Source organism: Eschrichtius robustus, chromosome 18 (assembly GCF_028021215.1).
Source record: "Eschrichtius robustus isolate mEscRob2 chromosome 18, mEscRob2.pri, whole genome shotgun sequence".
Taxonomy (NCBI): Eukaryota; Metazoa; Chordata; class Mammalia; order Artiodactyla; family Eschrichtiidae; genus Eschrichtius; species Eschrichtius robustus.
Genome location: NC_090841.1, coordinates 15,523,740 through 15,539,254, shown reverse-complemented (window position 1 = coordinate 15,539,254; position 15,515 = coordinate 15,523,740). Strand labels below are relative to the sequence as shown.

General features: G+C 46.3%; 1 long non-coding RNA gene across 2 annotated transcripts in view; it reads left to right on the top strand.

The window, feature by feature from the left end:
- LOC137752052 (uncharacterized) overlaps positions 1 to 15,021 on the top strand; it is an 84,846-nt gene extending 69,825 nt beyond the window's left edge. For both annotated transcript variants that reach the window (XR_011071036.1, XR_011071037.1), the window contains exons 2-4: positions 9,112 to 9,160; positions 10,343 to 10,443; positions 14,160 to 15,021. This is a non-coding gene — a long non-coding RNA (uncharacterized lncRNA). The remainder of the gene's footprint in view (positions 1 to 9,111; positions 9,161 to 10,342; positions 10,444 to 14,159) is intronic.
- Positions 15,022 to 15,515: the final 494 nt, after the last annotated feature.

The window sequence follows — 15,515 nt, the reverse complement described above, 5'->3', positions numbered from 1 at the left end:
GCTTTCTGGGGCCAGTCAAGTAACCTCATAGGACAGTGCCCACCCAGCTCCGTATTCTTGCTATGAGGGAATACAAGCTAAGCCCAACCTACCCGTCAGAGCGGAGCGTGTTCATGCCCAAGGTGTACACCACTAGGGCTCTAACTCTATCAGCAATCCATGGTCTTTGAACTCACTGCTAGGGCAGTTTGTTCACTGGTTAAGCCCATCTTGCCACCCTGACCCGAATGCAAATGCCTGTCTGGACCCAAATGCAAAGACCCATCTCCAAGTCTACCCTAACCTTGGTTGACCTGTTTGCACAGAGTCAGGTTGATTCTCAGTTATCAATAAAGTCTCTCCGGGCAAGGCTTTTTGTTGGCTTCAACCTCTGCCCGGAGTTCCATGGCCAATGATGCTCATCAAGCTCTGACTCTCTGCTGCCCTCAACAGGCCTTTGACCTCATTGCCTTTGCCATTTAGCCTGGTTAACTCTTGGCCTTCCAGATGAGATAAAGGTCTTATGGTCTGAGATAGATTAAGTATTTTGTGTCAAGTGCTTTTGTGTGTTTGGTCATTAATTTTTGTTCTGGTTATGGGTGGGAAGGTGCTTTCTTCTTGACTTACTTGCAGTTATTGTAGGTATATTCTGGTTTTTTCCGCTTCTGTACCTACCATCTTTTTTTTCCTTCTATTTAACATAGCAATGCTATGAAGTAGAAGTCAATTATCTTGGTAAAGACAGTATGGTTTAACTGAAAGCATGTGACATTTGGAGTAAGACAGGTCTGAGCTTTAATCCGGACTCTACCAGTTACTGGCTCTATGAACTTGGGCAATATTTTTCTGTTTTGTTCCTCTCTGAAAAGGGCATTATGTAATCATATGCAAGCAAAACTGACTCATAGATGGTGCTTAATACTGGGTTTTTTCCCCCTTCTTCATGAGGTGTTTTCACTTTGAGTAAGGTAGCCAGTCGTCAGCTTTCTTGCTATAGAAATTAGCAGTCACTGCGTGGGAGACATTTGTAATCGACTTCTCCCCTCTGCTCAACCTCCTTTGTTGTCTTCAGTCTGTGGTCTCTCAGATTCGGGAGAGAGAATACACATCGGGCAGACGTTTAGTCAGCAAGCCCAGCACTTTCTCCCACTGACTAAAGGACCTTACTTCACCTGCAAGCTCAGGAACTATCCTTTGACTGTGAGCCACAACCCTCATGAAACGTTAGTTATATGAAAACTAGGCAGACTGCTATGTCCTGTTAAACAAAACTGGGTCTGGAAGGGCTCGTTGGAAGGCTAGGTGCTAGTTTCTAAGCATAACAGCCATATGTGATTCTGCTACCAACACTGGTCCAAGGCAAGACCTGATCTCCATGACCATCTGTTGAATTTTCACTGTCAGAGATTTTACATATCATATCGTTTAATCATCAGAAGAGCCTTGTGTGTTAGGCTCTCATTCCCATTTTACAGATGAGGCAACTGAGGCTCAGAGAGGTGGAAGTAACTTTCTCAAGGTCATATAACTAGTAAAGGTCAGAGCTGGGATTTGAAGCAAGGTCTGACTGAACACAAGGTGTTGTGTTCCACTGCCTCTAAAAACAAGGGGTCTGAGAGCCACCCAATGGGGAGGGCAACCTGAAGGGATATAGATCTTCACTTGGCTCCACAGGGAGACACAGGTATCGGCACCTCGTTGCTCCATGGGGGCTCTTAAAAGCTAGGTTGGGGCTTCCCTGGTGGCGCAGTGGTTGAGAATCTGCCTGCCAATGCGGGGCACACGGGTTCGAGCCCTGGTCTGGGAAGATCCCACATGCCGCGGAGCAACTAGGCCCGTGAGCCACAACTACTGAGCCTGCGCGTCTGGAGCCTGTGCTCCGCAACAAGAGAGGCTGGGATAGTGAGAGGCCCGCGCACCGCGATGAAGAGTGGTTCCCCGCTCGCCGCAACTGGGGAGGGCCCTCGCACAGAAACGAAGATCCAACACAGCTATAAATAAATAAATGAATAAATAAATAAATTTAAAAAAAAAGAAAAAGCTAGGTTGAAGGCCGGTTTTAACTATAATACAATAATAATGTCAGATCGTAGCCTTTTGTCTGTTGCTGATCCAGTGTTGATTGATAGGTTACATTTTTAAAGATTGCATCAGTAATTCATGCTAATTCATTACTCCTGAATTAGCGTAATGCTTCAAATCATCTTGTTTGTAATTCAGCATAATTATCTATAATTAAAAATAAATTCCTGTAGGGTGAGAATATTAATTCCTATCCAAATCTCTTTATTTCAGTTGTGCCTATCAACCATTACCCAGCTCTCACTCAACAACTCTGAACACTTATTGTGGAACTGACTTTGCTCTGTCCAGTGAGTTTACACTTCCTATACCATGGCATATTCTTCTCTCTTTGGGGTCAGCATTTCTCTGTGTATTTTGCATTAGTAAATGTTCTTAAAGTTAATGGCTTTTGTTTGTTGTGGTTTGATTCACTCAGAGATTCTGATGAAAGCTATGAAGCACATTCAAGGACAAAAACACACAGGTTCATACGCATAGATTGTGCATGGAATTTCAGGATAAGCAAGGATCCCCTAGGACCTTCTTAAGTGGGGTCCCCAGACCATCAGCACCAGCATTGCTGGGAGCTTGTTGGAGAGGTAAATCCTTTGGCCCTAAATAAGAAACTCTGGGTCTGAGGACCAGTAATCTGGGTTTTAACAAGCTTTCCAGATGACTCTGATGACCAAAAGTTTGAGAACCGTGACACGAGGAGGAGTTAAGAACCTTGCCCTGGCAGGATGCCATTCACATCCTGCAATAAATATCAGCTCTGTGAGAGCAGAAAGGGTAATGGATCCTTGCAAGCTCTGATCCCGTTACCTTCCCTGGGTGCTAACGACTGCTTCGTGTTTCAGCCCAAGGATCCATTTGCTCACCGGCAGCAAGGAGGGGGCTGGTGGCACCATCACTGAACCTGCTGGGACACCCCAGGGAAATGCTCCCAGGTGCCTGGGAACATTCCAGAAGATTCAGGTGGTGATAGAAATGGGCAGGTCCTCCCCCTGGGTCCATACCCATCCTTAGATTGCTCTTCAGCCCCACCTGTCCTGGTCTAGGAATCATCCTTGCCGTTGAGGCCAGAGTGCTCTCTATAGCAGAGCCCGAGTGTGATTAGGGAGAACACAGTTTGGTGCTTAGAGTTTCAAGAAGTCAACTTTTGGAGTCAATCTCTAAGTTTTTCCATGCAGGAAATTTGACCTCTCATCCAGGTAACTCGGTCATTAGACCTGCGTTTTTAATTATGTTTCCATGTTTAAGTTTTATTGTGTGAGGAAAAATTACTTAGACTCATAAAAAAGTTCTCACCTGAGGCCCGAATCTTTCTTGAGTAAATGCTTTGACATGCAGTTTATTGCCCTAATCAGCCACAGTTATTTGTCCTCTCCCAGCTCTCATCCCTTCTCGGCCTAAACCCGCCCACCATCCTCACAAATTTAGTGCAAGGAACTGAAAAACATATAAGAAGGTTTTGTAAAGTGAGCTTCTATTTAGAGATTTATTGTGCCTATGTTTGTGTGTCCTCTTTAAAATGTGAGAACCTGGAGGGGGCCATGTGTTTAAAATTTGTTCATTTTACTATTTCGGTGCATTAGCATTTACCCTGAGCATTGCAAGGAAGGTGCCTATAGGAGTATGGAAATGGGATTATTAATTATGTGGACCAGTTGGCTTCTCTGTGTTCAGTGGCCACATCGCTTAAAAATTCATGTTCTTCATTTCAAGGAAGGACCAGATTGGAGAATGTAAAAAAATAAAAAATTAGGGGCAGAGTTGAGATAACTTCAAAAAGGGAATCGACATCCTCTTTATATAAGCCCCTCTGTCCTGAATGTTTTCTCACCCTTCGGGAGACAGTCAACCTTCTATCCCTTCTTTAAGACCCAGATTAAATATTATGTCCCTTTGTACTAACACTGTCTTTGGTTATACTTTTATTGTACACTTACAACGTTGTTTTGTAAATATCTGTTTTCAGGTCTGTTTTCCTGGCATTCTGTGAGCTCCTTAAATTCAAGCCCTGGGTTTTATTCATTGCTTTGCCTTCAGCACCTAGCACATCAGAAAGCTCAACAAGCACTCCTTGAGTTCAGAGATGTTAGCACACAGACGATTGTCCTGTAGTGCAACAGGGGGCATTGAGGGATAGGCACGAAACCCACTTTTGCCTAATGGGCAGCTTAGTAGATGCAGTCAAAGGCTAGCGACTTCTCTTAGTCCTACTGGCGACCAGGAAACCAAGATCCCTTTTCACAGAGAATCCATTCCCTTCCTACACTGCAGGAGAACTTACTCTCTGAAAAAGAAAAAAACAAAAACAAAATAAGAAAAGAGGTTATTTAACTGAATATTTGAATGGGTCCCAAACTGCTAAGCGCTTTACAGGAATCTGAAAATACAAGTCCCCTGACTTTGCTTCTCCCTCCAGCTGATACCCCACCTCTCTTCTCTGCTGAACAGCTGCTTCCGTTTCTTCAGCCCCATCGGTCCACTGAAATGGTTTTTGCCACCACGACCAGTGGTGACCCTGGCTCTCTATCTAGGAGTCTGCCATTCTCTCCTTAGCTGACTTCTCAGTGGTACTTAGTGCTGTGGATCACTCCCTGACTTTTGAAGCTCTTCCCTTCTTTTATCAAAGCACCTATTTTTCTAACTATTTAAAAAAAACTTGTTGTTTCTTAGAAGCTAGCCTGCCTGACTGTTTTAAAGTCCTTGTTAGTTGCCATGTGTCCTTCATGTGAATTTCTCTAAGGGTTTTGGAGGAGAAAGGGGACATTTCAGTACCTGCATAACCAACTCATTCCCGTTGTTCACGACTCCACCCAAACCCTTTCCTTGTAGTTCTTCGAGGTGATATTCTCCTTTCCAGCCCCGGGGTCTTTACCACCTGGAGGTCTCCCTTCCCATCTTTGCCTTCAGAGCTCAGCACAAACATCTCTCCTCCTGTGAGCCTTTTCTGGCCATCTGATCACCTCCATGCTAGGTTAGTTAGCTTTATTACTGTTCTGCCAGGACCAGGCACCTTTCCTTCTAAGCACTGATCCAAGTGTCTAAATGTAAATCTATTTCTGGTGATATGATTAATACCTGCCTTCCCACTGATGGTAAGCTCCATGAGGGCAGGGACCTGGTCTGCTTGCTTATAGTGAGTGCTCAAAAACTGTTGGCTAAATAAGTAATTTTATTATTTCATTGAATTTGTAAAGCAATGCACAGAGCTCTGACCTGACAGTTCTTAGGGGGCTCCATCCCCCCTTCTTCTACATTCTTACCCAAACAATAAAGTAAAAACATCTGTCCTTTTGTTTCACTCTTCACCAAAGGGAGGAGAGCCTGAATTTATCTGGCAAGTTGGAGAAAAGCAACTCTGTTACATCCATCTACCTCGTCATGGGCCATGCCCTGCTCACAGCCTGCTTGTCAAAAAGTTTGTTGGGGCGAGTGAGTGGTCATGGGTGATTCCAGCTGGTTTGTAATGAGGTGGGTAGATCTGCCTATTTCCAGGGCGAAGCCCATTTGTTGACTGGTCTGAGCCATTTCTGCAGTCGAGCTTTATCAATCAGTCTGACATTTTGACTTCCATCTCTCTGACCTTTTAATTTTCTCAGTGAGTCAGTACTTCGGATGCTAAAACTTAGGTGTTAATTTAGTCCTCTAACAAAAATGGCAGGCTTCTTAGATTTTTTTCCTTTCCCTGTTACAACTGATGCCCTTGTTTCCTGAGCCGACTAGGTCAGAACAGTTTTTCTCTTTTCTACAAATCATGGTATAAATCTTACTGAGTTTCTTTTTTCCTTGGAAACTCCTTCCCTAGTCAAGTAGTGGAAGTTTCAGTAACTCCTAATGCCATCCCAGAGTCACTGATGAGATGAGTCTTTCACATCTCAGCTGCCTGCCTCACCCCGACTTCTGGTAAGAGAGCTGTGGCTGGCAGATCACGCTCTGAACTTACCAACAATCTCCCCCGCCCATGGAAACAATGACCTGCGGGTTGGGGCAATTGACCTGAAGGCAGAGGCTCAAAGGAATCAAATTTCTACCTGGCTTGCAGCCTATGAGGTAGACTGGCACAAAATCAGTGCTCAAAGAAGGTCAGAAAATGATTAACCAGGCCAAACAGAATTCTTCTCAGAGAGAACTGAATCCGAAGTGTAGGCAAGCATCCACTAGCTGGGAAGGAGGACCCAAGAAGGGAAGTGCACGGCGAAGCTGGAATCTGATCATACCTGAGGCTTGGTAAAGGGGGAACACCAGAGAGAGATGGCTGATATCCTGCTGCTGGTTGTTAGATGGATAACCAGGCTGCTAGAACTGCCTTGGATTCCAAGTGTGCCCGTGCCCCGCATCCAATACTACTGGGAGCCCATGTACACCTTTGTCCTCTGCAGCCAACAAAGCTCAGCGAAGACTCTCACAATTCAGGATGCTTCTGTTTGTCTCTCCTGAATTCCCTTTCTGTTTCTCCAGCACCCTCGAGGAAACGTCTACAAGGTGTTCCTTAGCACAAAACAAGAGCGTGTCTCTATTTCCTACCGAGCAACTCTATCCATGGTCTTGGTTTACTCCCAACTTCACACATGACCTTGTTGGCCACAGGAGCCCATGTACTTGATGTGGTGGAATCGAGCAAATGGCATGGGCCAGAGGTGGCAGACACACAGCTTGCGGGCTGACCCCGGCCCTTCCAATGTGCCTGGTTTGGTTCACCCATATTTGTAAGAAAAATTTTTGAATTCATTTCTCACATTTAAAAAGATGGAGACTCCCCATAAAAATCCAGATTCCTAGATTCCCTGAAAAATGTGAACAACCCTCCACAGCACTGGGCCTCCTTTCCCTGAGTGCAGTCATTGGTCAGAGCTGAGTAATGGCCACCCCTTCCGTTGAATACACCCTTAGCTCTAGTTCATCCCTGGCCTGCCTCCATCGCTTATGTGCCTCTCTGATCCCTGTGGTCACTGGACTTTGAACTCACCGACAGAGAAAGAATGAGGGAGCAGATAGATGAGGAAAAGAAGCAGTTATCTCTTAAGCCAAGGCAAGAAAGAGAATTAAGGAAGGGATGCAGCCAAGAGAGGATATAACAAGTGATGCTAAGGGTGGGGACCCAGCAGTGCCATTGAATTTGATTAGGAGGGGGTCACTGATGGTTTCCATGAGTCCAGAAGCCAGATGGCAAGAGGATAAAGAAGCTGATGGTGGTCAAGTTGGATATTGGAAATTCAAAGAACTGAGTCATGAAATGCAGAAGAGAGATATGACAGTTTCAGAAATATTAAATAATGACCATTGCTAATGTCTTCAGAATTTCAGAGACTTACAAAAACTTCAAACAAAGAAGGGTAAGCCTATTATGTAAGGGAAAAATAGATATTGTCCCAAAAGGAGGTGATATTTATTTATGGAAAATACATAAGTTGGGATGGAGAGTACTGATTACTTCATGGGGATGGTTAGTCTTCTAGAGCTAGAGAGAGGTGGTCTGTCTCTACTGAGATTTGTAAGTTCCTGTGGCATTTTGTCCATGTTTTAGTTTTCCTATCAAGATGGAGGGACTCTGAAAAAGTTTTGATTCCCAGTTGGTAGCAGCACTTGCTTTTAAAAAATGTCCCCGTGATAATTTTTTTGGTCGAATATTATCCTGTGGCCTGTTTCATTTTCTCAGTGCTCTTCAGAATATCTCATATGAAATAAGCACCTTGGATTTACACGAAGAAATTTGCTTTACAGAAAATACTGTGTAATAGCCATTACACGTCGTTTGGTCTGTCTGCATATAATCACTATGAATTATGACTTCCGTTTACAAATCCATGTGCCTCAACCCACAACTGCTGAGGCTTTATTCGTTCAAGACCTTAAAGTGGACTTGGTTTGTGTTCTGCTTCCTTACCATCCTGGGAGTCTTACTAATGCACCCACTTCTGTCTTCCTCAGGCTCTGAGACTAGAAATATCTGCTTTTGAGTAAATACTTAAGTATTCACTAGGGCTAGACCTTCTCAGGCAGCTATGACCAGCTCCTGATGGAGGCTAAGAAAATTCTTTCAGATTCGCTCACGTGAAATATCACCTCTTCTTTCTTTTGTGGCCTCAGGCTTCTCGCTTCCTGCTTTGTTGAAATCCATAAGTTATCAGGTAAATTTTGCTTCTCTGGCTTGATCTTTACCTGAAGCATCCGAATGCCTGAATTCCCTTCTGGGTTCAGCAGGGGAAGAGGGCTTGGCTCCTTTCACTGGTGGCCGCCATCTTGTTTCTACTCCCAACTCTCACGTTTTCCCAACCCTTTCTTGCTGGTCAGCTCCTTCTCCCAGCATTGACTCCCTTCCCTGTGGCAACTCCCACAATGCACAACTGGGAGTTTCTCTGTTTACAGTTTGCTGATGGGGAAGGTTTCAATTACACCTCAGCTGGTTCATCCTCTTTAATTTATACTCCCACTGACTGCTCTGTTCACCTATACTTCTAACTATTAGTCACCTACGTGGAAGGAAGATATTGAAAATATCCTTCTGGGTTGACCCGATTGTATGGTTCTTTTCAGTAACAACTACTTATCTGAAAGGAAAATTAAAGTCTGAGGGCAGTGAGAGATTTATAGTATCCACAGCGTCAATGGTCTTTGGAGCTGGAAAGATCTTGGAGAGAATTTAATGCAAACTATTTATTTTCCAGATGAGGCTTGGGGAAGAGATGTGATTTACTCAGGATCATTTTATTAGCTAATGTCAGATACCTTGCCTTCCTACACAAGACCATTTCCACCCCAGAGTATTTATTGACACCATGGTTATACCTAGATAGTCATACCTACATATAACCTAGTCATGTGTGTATGTGTGTGTGTGTGTGTGTGTGTGTGTGTGTGTGTACACCTGAAGAATGTTTCCCAAACCTGTCAGAATCTTATGAGATGCCTTAAGAAAAAAGGACGGTAGCATAGACCCGTATCAGACACCCTGAAACAGAATCTCTTGAGGCTGGACCCAGGAACCCAAGGTCTGGCCTGGAGAATGCTATTTTATATAATTCTCTTGCCCTCCCCCCCTCTTTTCTTCTCTCCCATCAGGCACTGCATTTTCTAAGGCTGGCTGTTACCTGTGTGAAAGGGACGCCAGGTAGGCTCACTACGCTACGTTGTCATGGCAGGAACCAGAAACCGGGGAGAGAGGTGTGCATGTAGCAGCTGCCTGCTTGTGGCTCTGCGCACAAGGCCCTGTATCTTTAAGCAGAGCTCGGCGAGCTTAGAGATGGGCTTTGTTTGCTCGTCTATGTGGAGGCGGCCACCAGCCTGTGAACAGGACCTGGAGCCGTGGGCGTTCTCAGGGGAAGCTGTCATATGAGTCAGGCCTGCAGAGGATTGTGAGGCAGAGTTCTCGACATGCTCAGCGATGATTCAGGGGCCCAGCTGAGACCTCGGTGTGCCAGGCTGACCAAGTAACCCACTCTCCCTGCCCGGAGTTAGCCCTGTCTGGACGGTAGGGAGTCGTCCTGACTCGGACGACCGTATCATCACCACCAGCAGTCAGAAAGATGGACAGGAAACCATTCTCCCCGCAGCAGCCATGGCATGTGGGCACAAGGAGAGCCGGGGAATTGTGGGTTCAAATGGTCTGGGGTGACCAGCTCCCCGTGCATGAGCATATCAGTAAGGCATTAGTGCTAGAAAGCCCACGAATTCACCGGCTGTATCCCCAGGGCTTACTCATCACTGTGATACACGGGTGAGGGATGTAAATCCCTTCATGCGTTTCGGGATCGAAAGTCTCCTCTGTGGTCAAGGACTTGGAACAGCCCTACGTGAAAGCAGTGAGAATGACCCAGTGACCTTGGGGCTGCCTCCCAGCCCTGCTCTGAACTCCAGACGCATCTGCAGTCGTTCAAGTGCCCTTTATTCTTGATCCTCAGGAGGTGGTCTATTGGCCTCCTTTTCCCTGCAGATACCAGGGTGGGGCAGAGCTCGTAAATATTCATCGTCTTCTCGTCTCATGGCTCTGATGGCCCCCAAAGGCTTGCTGTCTTGCAGGCCAACCAGAGGCTGAGGAATAATAGAAGGAACCGTGTGTCACTCAGGTTGTTCTGGCATCACTTTCCCTCGAAGTTGGGAGAGGACCTGGGCTATCTCCCACCCCTGAATCACTTCGAAACCAGAAGTCACAGGGCAGAGGGTGGATTTCACACTTAGGTGTCAATGAGCAGATGCAGCCAGAACCATCACGTCTTTCCAGGGAGATAAGGGGATGCAGGGCACGTGATCTGTAAGTGTTTTTATTTCTTTGTTTTTACCTTGAATCCTTCAGGCATTCTTGTTGGAGAGCGCGTCCCGGGAGAACAGCTTCCCTGAGTGGCTGGTCCATGTTGAAGGGGCATAGCGGGCGCCGTGGGGGAGCTACAGCGGCCAGTAAGTAACATGACCCCTCGTCGATGCTCCACGTCAGTACCCAGGCCCAGGTGGGAGCAGCGAATGTGTAACCTTGAGTTACAAGGAACCGCGACCCATGATGGCTGGGTCATGTAGACAGGGGCTGGGGTTGTTGCAAGAAACAAGGGGCAATGCAGCAGAAGTTCTCTCCTCAGAAACCACAGTATGGTTAGTCCACCCGGAGATCAGAGCTGGAGGCAAGATAGCTCTCGGGACCTTGGTACTTGGAGGTGGTGGAATTTGTGCTCTGCCACTGAAGCGACTTGGCCAACTCTTTGGTTTCTGCTGCTCTCTATATGCATGCTTTAGCTTTTCCTCCCACCACCCTCGACCTAATATAACCCCTCTATGCTATGTCTTCTGTTTGATCATGTTTCTACTTCCTCACACTTCGGGCTTGCTCTTAACTTCAACTGGCTCAAGGCTATTCATGGTCTTACCCGCTCCATCTCAGCCCCTGTAGCAAACAGCCTGAGACTCTTGTGTATTTCCCCATTCAAAGTCCTGTCAGTGAGGACCTGATTGGCCCAGCGGATCCCTGTTTGAGCTGAGCTCTTTACAATAGGTCATGAAATAAGCCTGGATAGGCAGCCCTGACACAGGTATCTACTTCCATCCAATCAGATCAGGACAGAGGTAATAGGGCCGCATCTGGGGCTTCCATTTCAGCACAGGCTATGGTAGGACACTGTCCCTTAGAAAAGACCATGGATGTGATCTAACCATGTTTTTCGACAGGGAGCCAAGACTTAAAAAGCTCCCAGTTAAGGGAAAAAGCAGCAGCTCCAATCTCAGGCAAATGCCGTATATTTGGATATTGTTACTAGGCCCTTAAAGTACAGAAAGAAATTTGAAGTCACCTTGAGAAACTATACACAGGATAAAATATAATGTTGCTGGAACCAATGCCAAATACCAAATTTTGAGGTAAAGCAAATTATACACATATGCAAAAATGGTGGAGAAGGGGAGAGATGGGGAGAAGGGAGGCTTGGAAATCCAAGCAGGCATGAAATACAGAGACGATCTGGGGGTCATGGTGAAACACAAGCACTGTTGAATATGTACAGTAACGTGGAGTTAGAATATAATGTATAGGATTCAATAGAATTTCTTGTAGTGTTCTCAGCATTGGCTAAATCCTTATTACATTTAGTTTGTTTCCATATTTTTTAATAAAAGAAGAAGAAAGGAAAAGCAAAAGTGCTGGAGAAGATTGGGGGATGCAAGGTGAAAAGAAAGAAAGGAAGGGATGTAAAACAATAGTTGGATTCTTTAGTGTGGGAATAAAAAAAAACAGGCGAAGGATTGACTTTTCAAATTCAGCCTCAAAATCTAAGGCAGCAGATGTGTGGACTATCCTTTTATTCCAATGCCACAATTAAAATCAGAGGGAAAAATGGGGAGGCGAAAACTATTGGCAGGTTGATTGCCAAGCAACTGATGGAATTGCAAAGGGCCGAGCCAATTCACTTTTCTTAACAACAAAATAATTGGACTGTGTCTGAACTATGTGAAATTATCTCCATTTTACAGACACCAGATGAGTTTGATCATTCAGTAATCAATGCACTGCTCAGCACTAACATGTTATATCAGCCAAAATAGATGATTTGACTCCAGAAATGTCAATTCAGTGGCACCCTGTTAACATACTCTTAGGCTTTGTAGGAGAATGAGCTCCAGAACCAGAACTTTAGTTACTGCTTTACCCAGAGAGACAGTGGACGTGAAAGCCACTCAGCTTCCTCTTGGAGAGTGCAGTGGTTAGAAGACAGGACATAGCTTGTCCTTTCCCCCCTCACTGGACTGTAGTAGATTCATCCAGTCATTCAAAGGTAGGCTGCAATGCAGTTCCGACACCAACCACCCAGGGTTAGCACAGACTTTACAGGGAGAGGGCACTGTCCTCCAAAGACTTCTTTCCCTTCTGACACCAGCCACATGTTCCAGGGTCCCCAGGGCACCCACACCTCTGAACAACTGGCTACAACTTTGGGGATTCCCATGACCCTTTCAGATTTGATAATTCGGTAGAACAACTCACAGAACTCAGGAAAGTGCTCTACTTACAGTTTTACTACCAAGGATACAAATCTGGACCAGTGAAAAGAAGACACCCATAGTGTGAGGCCTGGGAGGATCCCAAATGCAGAGCTTCTGTGTCCTCTCCATGTAGAATCAGGACGTATCCAGGATGTATTCTGGTGCATTGATATGTTCACCAACCAGGAAGCCCATCTGAGCTTGGTGTCCAGAGTTTTTACTGGGGTTTCATTATGTAGGCACAATTGACTGGATCATTGGCCACTTGCCTGAATTCACTCTTCAGCCTCCATCCTTTCCTTGGAGGTCGAGAGGCTGGGCTGATGTCAGGTGGTTCAAAGCTCCAACCTCGAGTTATATGGCTGGTCTTTCTGGCATGGCCAGCCTCCATCCTGACATGACCTAGTGGCCCACCATGGGTCACCTCACCAGCATAAACTCGGGTGTGGTCTCAGAGGCCACTGTCTTCTGGTGAGACTGGAGACTCCCAAACTGCTGTGGCTGCTGCCACTTCCCATGGGGAGAAAAATAAAGTTTAGGTGGTATTTCTGCTTCCTAACCTGCATCCCAGTGGCTTGCCCTTTCACCTCCATCCTTCCCCTTCTCCTACCAGGCTTCCCCCCGGCTGTCACTTCAGGCACCCAGAGCTCCAAGATGGGGAGGTAGCTCTTTCCTCCTGTCCTGATCACCTTTTTTTTTTTTGATTCAGATTATCTATGTCCCAGGAAAAATGACAGTGGAATAGTTATCCTATCAATAGTCCCCCAAAGAAATTGGTGCTCTTTGGTGTACTTCTCACTGTCTGGGTTGGGCTGCTTGGTCTGCACTTACCTTCATTATTATCACAATCATCACCATCACCATCGTCATCATCATAATCATCCTCTACCTCCTACTCCTCCACAACCATCCAAGATCAGTGCCCCACAAGGACCTGTAGGAAGCAGCCTTCTGTGTTTTTACCCAGAGAGCAAACCAAGCCCTGGGGAGGGAAGTAGAAAACAGACCAGCAGGCACAGCAGGCAGTAAGCCTGAGCTGGGAGGTTGGAGGAGGAGAGAGAAGGCAGGAAGGACATGAGACATCAATCTTCCTGCAGACAGCTGGCGAGGCCAGGCCGGCTGTCGGCCAGAACACACCGGAACATGGCCACCTGGGGGACAGGTCTGCTGGGGCAGTCCAAGCCAATTGCTTGAAAACAGAATTGTAGAGGAAGTATGGCAGTGAGAGTAATGGTGCTGGCCCTGCCCTCTTGCCTCCCCAGACACAGGAAGAGCACGGAGCCAGGGCAACGCCGAGCTCACAGGGCAGGTGGCCACACAGGACACTTGCACCAGTTTCTGTGTTCTCTGGGGTCAAGCTGGTCATCATGGAGACAGAGGGAGGCTCCCCGTTCTCCTCCTAGCTTCCAGACCTGCAGTCTGGCGTGGTGCTTTGGGGCCAGGGAGACTTAGGTTTGATTCCTGGCTCTGCGGATTGCTAGCTGTGTGAGGTTGGGTGTGTGGCCTGGCTTACACTGAGCCTTGTTTACCGTGTGTCATGCTATCTTCCTCCTATTGTGGAGTGAGGGTTAGATGAGATGATATCCACAGAAGCTCTATGATACCCAGCATATTTAGCCTGCCGCCCTTCCTTTCTCTCTTGTCCTCAGGTCCCTGGTGCCACCGTCCTCCACACAGCGCCCTGCACCTGCAGACTTGGCAGAAACTCCTGCTCCATTTCTTGCTGGGCTGGGATTATTCAGGATCCCCCACCATCCAACAGAGTTGGCTCCTGAGGGGGAACAGCGCTGAAGGAGAGCTTCTCATTTCCCCCTTGACTCAGCCTGCGGACTTTGCTGGAATAAAAGGAGGTTGGCGTTTATGTGCTGTGATTTCAGGGACACCAGAAAGGCCTTTCCTTTGCTCCCCTCACTGCCCCACTCCCACCCAAAAAACACCCCCAGAAAACTCTCTCCTCTACGTTGCCTGCTGAAATTCAACTGATGGGATTTTGTTCTTTTAGTTAAGTCGTTTAAACGCAAATTTTCTTAGAAAGCCTGAAATGTGTCTGTCTGGATGAATGAATGAGTCTCATTCTCTCCTCTGAGGTCCTGTGTGAGGGATGGCCTGAGGCCATCGCTGAGGAGGGAAAGCAGCCCAGACTCTACTTAACCTACTTCACAATTTTGCTTTGAGCCCATTTCAGCTGAGGGTGCAAGACCGGTTTCTCATCAAATCCACAAAACTCATTTTCTCAGCCTTGGAGTTTTTTCCTGCCCCACCCTCAGCCCCACCCCACCTCCTCCCCACCTCCTCCCCACCTCTGTACTCCACTGTGGCAGGAAGGAAAGATGGGATGTTTGTTGAGGGTCTCTTGTGTGCCTGGATGGGGATGACATATGTCATCTCATTTAAACCTCATGCAATCCTGGCAGCAGGGATTAATCATCTGACTAGATGAAGAGAAGAAACAAACAGCAGAAGAGTTAGTAAATTATCCGAAGACCCCAAACCCGTGAGTGGACCAGCTGGGATTTGGACCCAGGTTGGTTTTACTCTGAAGAGTATTCATAAAGTGGTAGTAACTGCTTCCACTTTCTTCTTGATCCTATCGCCCACGTTCTAGTTCTAATTTATTAAATTTAATATATGAATTACAAAATATAAGTTTCTAAAAAGAGGATGAGACATTTCCATCACAAAATCCTAGATTGTTAAAGACATTTTATTGTGAAAACACTCAAACATCCACAAAAGGTAAAGAGTAGGATTGCAAACCCCCTACCATCGTAGCCTGTTCTCACTACAACGGATAAAAGCAGGTTAACAACCAGGTGATATGAAAAGCATTGGGAGAGGCAGAGCCTTTCAGCTACTCCTTTCCTACAGACACCTGCCCGAGCACAAGCTCTGTTACGTTGTTCATAGGTGACAAGGATCACTAATCCTTACTGAGAGTTTACTAAACTGCAGACGTGCTTTGTGCTTTACGAATGGTAACCAGTGTAATGCGCCCAACCTCTCAA